Source organism: Notothenia coriiceps, unplaced genomic scaffold, assembly GCF_000735185.1.
Source record: "Notothenia coriiceps isolate Sejong01 unplaced genomic scaffold, NC01 NC01_scaffold00016526, whole genome shotgun sequence".
Taxonomy (NCBI): Eukaryota; Metazoa; Chordata; class Actinopteri; order Perciformes; family Nototheniidae; genus Notothenia; species Notothenia coriiceps.
In genome coordinates this window covers 90729-97507 of record NW_011349227.1, presented here as the reverse complement: position 1 = coordinate 97507, position 6779 = coordinate 90729, and the positions used below count along the sequence as shown (strand labels likewise).

The 6779-nt window shown below is 42.6% G+C and overlaps 1 protein-coding gene across 1 annotated transcript in view; it reads right to left on the bottom strand.

Annotated features, from left to right (window-relative positions):
- Window positions 1-2837, bottom strand: part of vdrb (vitamin D receptor b) — a 21408-nt gene extending 18571 nt beyond the window's left edge. Inside the window, exons 1-2 of the mRNA XM_010775955.1 lie at window positions 2338-2837; window positions 1943-2016 (exon numbers count right to left, since the gene is read on the bottom strand). The gene's annotated coding sequence lies outside the window, so the exon portion shown is untranslated. The remainder of the gene's footprint in view (window positions 1-1942; window positions 2017-2337) is intronic.
- Between the last annotated feature and the right edge of the window lie 3942 nt (window positions 2838-6779).

The window sequence follows — 6779 nt, the reverse complement described above, 5'->3', positions numbered from 1 at the left end:
CCCCCCCCCCCCCCCCCCCTGCCCAGGCCCCAGCGCTGGCCTGCAAGGCGAGAGAGAGGCAGTGACGGCAGCCTGCCCCCTTATGCTGGGCCCCTTGCTGGACTCTGGAGAGGGAAAAGAGACGAGGCAGGGAGAGGCCCACTCAAACACACACCGAAAGTCCTGTTTATGTCTATGCCGAATTTGACAGAGAATGCACATTCTCAAGCACAGAGAGTTGAGCACGCAGAGAGCCAACTGGACAAAACCGGACAGGCAACAGAAATCTGGGTGAGGTGGGTGCAAATGCGAAAGCCCACAAGTCGAAGTTATATAACCTCAAATAAATGGTATCCCCCCCCTCTCGGGAAATACGTAAATACTGTAGATGAGAAACAAAACTCTTTTGAAAGATGGAAAAAATGTATACGTTACATCCATAATTCAGTTGAAAATAAATAAATCTAGATATCCTTCAATGCCCTATTCATCAAACAATTAATTGTATTGTTTTATTCTGGACGATATCTTTCTGCATGACCTGTGCTCCATATACAAAAAAAACTACCTGTGTGATGATGTGTTTGGCCTACAAACCATTAACCACGTAATTGAGGACCAAAAGACATTAGGGGGAACTTAACACTTCATTAGTCTCATATGCAGCTCAACATATGTGGGAAACAGCACACATGTACAGACAAGTGGGTCTTTACAAGTACAGCAGCCTCCTTCTTTCTATAGGGTTACATGTGAGAGGAAGGGACCAATTACTGTAGTCACGAAAGGGGGGTGGGGCGTGTATTTCAACGTACAGAAGACCTAATGGACTGTACCATCGCCACAGCACACAGGTCCATTACAACCTGCTACAGATAAAGTCAATACAGACACCAATGGAGCCCATTTTGTATCTTCACACGAAGAAATACACTGAAAATGCATTCAGAAGTTGAAGGATGAATGGTCCTCATTTGGGTTGAGTCTCCCATTCGGTCCCAAATAACAGGTTATCTCGTACATTTCCACAAGATATAAATTCAGAACATGTGTGGCCGTTGATCTCAAGAGTGCCAAGTTGTTGAGGAAAGACGACAAATTCACTTTTCTAAAAGAAGCAATGAAGAAGCATACATAAAAACACCATCTTCCCTACTGCGTTACAAATGTCCATCTCAATATTCAAATGTGTATTTACATCCTGTAATTTGGTCCCCTTCAGATGTACTTTGAAGGGATGAGCAGAAGAGAGAAGCGCTAGAGGCTTTTTGAATTTCCTAATCAAGTAAGACAAGACGTTCGTAGTAATAAATTATGTCATTATCAGGCAGGGGCTCAGTTCTACATGGCTATGCTGTCAGTGGTTAAGGAGTAACAATAGGTGTAGATTTAGAAATAATCCTGCCACGCGATGTGTGTGTTTGTTTATGGACATATTTTTGGACATGGTCTAACTGTATGTTACATGAAAAGAGGGCTGAATTCTCCACTGACCCCTGCAGCGTATCTATGTTTTACCATGGGTTATTGTGTTATTAAAAAGGGAACGAACTAGCTCATAATTAATTAAATCAATTATGGGGGAAATTCCACAAAGTCCACAAAGTTTGCACATCCCTATAAGTCAGGCCTTTAATTTAAAAGGGGGTCACTCATGTAGGTCACAAAGTGCTGACATCAACTTCTTTCATATTGTGATGTTACATTCATGGAAATATTGATAATAGTTAATGCATTACATCTCAATACATTTGTACTTGTACAAAGAATCATAGTTGTGAAATCACGAGACTGAAACAATTCCAGGAGATACGATTGCGGAAATGCCTAACGGCAAAGCCACATATGTTAGGAGTTGATCACATGTTAATAATAGACTATTTCAGAGATGTTCAAAATACAGCAAGCCACAAATATACACGTGCAGGAGGCATGTCTTCAAAGCAACAAAAAAATGTCTCACCTGAGGTTTTAGCATTCCTTTGTACAATAGGTAAGTGTTGAAACCTTGCCTCAGTTTTTCCCAAGTTGTTAATCCTGTTCAATAGAAAAGCAAAATGGCATGTCGCAAATCAGTGAGTGGGCCTCGTACCTGACCAGCCGTCCCTCTGTTTATATAACAGTGAATTACTTTCAACAGCAACATACGCACTCAATTGTGATCAGTAGCGTAAGCACACGCACACACACACACACACACACACACACACACACACACACACACACACACACACACACACACACACACACACACACACACATTAAAACTGTGTCAAACCTGTTTCCTACGAGGACTCGAGCAACATAAATTACAATTACTCAACTTCAGCATTCCTCCTGTGCATGCAAGTTTCATACCTCGGCTCAACTTTTCCCCATGAAGACCCGAGTTGCGTTTAATCCTCTTTAGTCTCTCCGTTGGTCGTCGTGGTCATTCATGCTCTTGCAAAGTGAGTCCCCTCCATGTTGCCTGCTGGGTGGGTTAGCTTCGAGCAGAGAGAGGACCGCGTTGTACTAAACTCAAAATGTGAGGCGACTTGGGGAGAAAACGTCTAACTCGTACGCCCTTCTAGACGTCGGCACACACACACACAGCAGCGCTGGTAGTAGCTAGCGTTAGCGTGGCTAGCTGGCTGCTTTAACCCTAAAACGAGGCACGAAGTCCAACCAGCTTACTAACCGCTCTGCGACCGCGGCCGACGAACATCCAGCGGAAAAACAGTTGAGACGCAGATTTATTTCAAAGACGCGCAAACGTACGCACTAACATGGAGAAAACTCAATCACACCTACGGTAGTCCGACGTGAAATACCTCCTTCTTCAGGACCCAAATAGATGGCCATTACTTTTTGTTATGCACCGCCCCCTCTTCAGGACCTCTACGGGAAAAAAGGGATTTCCCCCCCAGCCCCTCCGGTAACCAATCACCGGTGGGCTCGACGTGTATCCCTTGCTGTGATTGGTGACATTTCGGCCGAGCCCGCTTTTCTTTGGTCGGCTCCGGGGCGCATAAGCGGAGAGCCGCCCCCTCAAACAGGGGTGTGTCGTGACGTCAGAGGTAACGGAGAGGTAAACAACTTTGACCGCGTGAGGTTTAAAGCAACATCGTTTCGCCTCTAATCCCCGAATCAATGGACACCCCGGTGCGGGGGATCATTGCACCTAGATAATACACCCTGATTTCTCAATAATGTGGAAAAAGTCCCGTTGGGGTATTTTTTTTTCTATTGCGCCACGGTGTCTTTGTTTTGCTGCTTCAGGCTTTGAGCCACATATTTGGAATTTGAATACACAACACCACCACCATCGATACTACGCAGTTGAAATAATATAACCAGATATAACTGGTCCTTAAACTGCCGCTGTGCGCATTTTGCTTCATAATTTCTTTGACAGTTTGCAAATGTGTGCACTGAGGCGTGTGTGTCGGAGGGGTGTGTCTACTCTGCAGTACAGTGGTAGGCTGGGAAGCGATGCCGATGCTGCATGGCGATCTTGCCATAAATTTGCAATGCATGAGAAATGGCCCAGTATGCTAAACATAGACGATTAAACAATCCATTACACGATCACACTGGGCAAACCTTGCTGAATTGTTGAGCCTATACCAAGGTAAATCTCGTTTTGTTTTTTTTAGCATTTATTAGGCTACATTTGTTCATTCATGGTTGCGTGCACATGTGAGCTATGTGGTGTTAATGGTGTGTGCGTGTGTGTATGTACGATGGGGCCAGCGGAGGGGGCGTGGGTGAAGGTCAGGGGTGTGTCTATAATGTAAACACAGTAAAGGCGACAGATACGAAGGGGAGAGGAAAAAGAGAGAGGAGGGCCTCATCCGGTTCCATATAACTCCTTTACTCCTGCTGCAGCCTGAAAACAGGAGATAGATCTGTGCAGATTGTAAAGAGAACACTGTGCTCAGCTTTCAGATTATTTAGTATTTCCAATGATGTTAAGGGAGTTTTCTTTCAAGCAGTAGACATTATTTCATGACATTTTACGAGGTCAGTCAATATGTTATGTTTTGTTTATTTTTGTATTAAATAAAAGCTTAACCAAATACAATACAATTTCAAGGACTTTTATTGTGGTACTATTTCGATCCCATTCTGTATATTGTACTATTTTGAAATCATCTTTATTTTGGCCTTAAGCTTAAAAACATAATACAATTCTGGATCAGAATCATAATACCTTTATTCGTCCCACAGAAGGGACATTTACATTTGTTACAACAAGTAAATAGACAAAACATCAATGCACCCGAGTTCGTAAACAGATGAGTCGATTTCAGATAATATCAGTAACAAAAACATGTAGGCTGATACTAGCCACCTACTTACAACATGTCCAAACAAACTATGCCTTGCTTCTGTTGTTTTTATCAGATGTGTTTCAGGTTTTTTACACATGTATGACCTGCACTAGTCTAACAGTAACATGTGCTCTATAGTTGCAGTTGTTCACTGCTTTTCTGCTTTCTAAATCACATGCCTGCATTGCATTGCTTCCAAAACAACCAGAAATTTGATGACATTCCCTAAACATTCCTGTCCACACTAGGCAGCTAAACATGTTGCACCCGCTGTTTGGGTAAAGAGTACAGACCACTTAACAATTACGGCCACATCAAAAAGCCCAAGCTTGCACGGGCAAAGTTCAATGTCAACAAAAAACCTCTTCTTCTTTTCTGTCTTAAGCAAATTAGCATAACCTGAGCCCTCTAGCACCTTAGACATGTGTCATAAGCTTGTTGACTGTTGATTTGTGTCCAGTGACTGGTAGTAAAGTGTGTGGGTGTTAGGTTCATGCACATGGAGAGTTGATCCTTGTCCTGCGGCTTGGGCGGTTTCCAAGTCTGGCACCAGCATTGGATCAAGCTGCTCCGCTAACAGAGATTTGTTTGGCTCCACAACACCCATGTCAGACATGTATCGTGGCCCAGCCATTTTGTGTTCTCACATGCTCCGGCCCTTCACAGTGAGGTGGCCCACTGTTTGGAAACCAGAAGAGTGGAAATTGTAAATCAGAAACACTTGACACACTAAAAGTTAGCACCAGTGCCACAAATCAGTTTTGTGGCACTGGTGCAGGAAAATAAATAACTTGCATAGTAACACATGCCTTAAGAACAGAATGAGTTGACTTTATATGGTGTAAAAGGACAGATAAGGACATCAGATTACACACATATTAGGATGTGCACATCCAAGCATGTGGCTGCAGATTTATAGAAGATGCATTTGATTGTAATTGGTTGGATTAATATGTTGTTATTACCACCACAATAACAGAAAAATAAAAAAATTACAGATAAAGACAATCATTTACTTAAGTGGATTACTGTGCCGAGTCAAATTGCCCTCAACTGCATGTCAACATAATGTTGCAAGAAAGCGATGTACCGTAAGTTGAATTGTGGTGTTGTAAAAGCTGAGACAAGTCATGAAACATAAATAAAAAAACTGAAATTACAATTTAAAAAGTGGGTTTAAAAGTGATTTACAGATTTACAACCCTCCACATACAGCAGAACAATCAGGTCAGAGCATATCAGGTAAGATAAGAAATACAACTCCAAACATTTTCATCTCCAATAACTACATAAACACGTGATTAAACATCATGTGTCTAAATTCTTTCTTGACCTTATCAAACCTATATTAATTACTGAAGACAAACAGAGCTACAAAAGGAATACAATCTATATGTCACAAATCCTGTTTTTCCTCCCTCCTAAATAAGGGAGTGTTTTGTGAGTAACAACTGTGTCCACAGCGAATGTTAGCCGAGCTCTCAGGTGCACCAGTCCCCTTAAAGCACCTGAAGTTATCTCCGGCCAGATTCTGAAAGCATGTGTTTATCAGCTGGCCGATGTCCATGTGAACACACTCAATATTTGCCCTTTGCTCCAGTTAGTACCTTTGCAATGCAAAATGCATTCATGTCGGACCTATGAAACCTAGGATATCCTGCCTGAGGGGACTACCACTCTGTGGCACTTGCGTCTGTCATCATGGGATGCCTCGGGCTGCTGGTGAAATCCCACATAGCCTTACTTCCCTTGGGCAATCTATACAGTCTCTTGACCAAAGAGCAAACAGATGAACTGCTTCTCTTCTGTCACGTTTGGACATGAAGAACACATATCTGAGAATACTGATTATGGCCCAGCCAGCCTTCAATATAATTATCTTCATCCTCACGGACTACGGCTGTGCACCACTATGTGCAACTGAATCTCAGACCTGATGAAAGGCAGAAGGAGATTGGCACTTCCTCCACTCCATTCTCAGCAATGCGGACACCCAAGACTGCGTGCTAAGCTCATGCCATTACTCCCTGATCATCACACATAACTGAGGCACGGCACCGCAGAGTCCTGCTTTCATCAGTCTAAAAATGACATCACAGACATAGCTTACTGAGTTTTCATAAAAGAAGAAAGAACAAACATGTCTGCCTTCCAGCCTGGTTTCTGAAACATCATCTACTAAGCAGGAGGTTATTTATAAAATGCAGACTCATGTATAATAAATAAACAACTTGTTTCTTATATAACATAACATTCAGAATAACCGTGCTACTTTGAGAAGAGTATGAATTGAAGCAAGGCCATTTTTTGTTGTTCTTGAGATTTTTATACCCTGGTTTTGTGTGCACACATACACACGTCTGACAGTGACACGTCTGCATATGAGGTAGAGGTGAGACTATCAGAAATTATGTCAGTGAATTTATGTGAAGGAGATAATCGTGGATGTCAGATAGCAGCAAAGGCGAGGAGGAAACCCCCCCC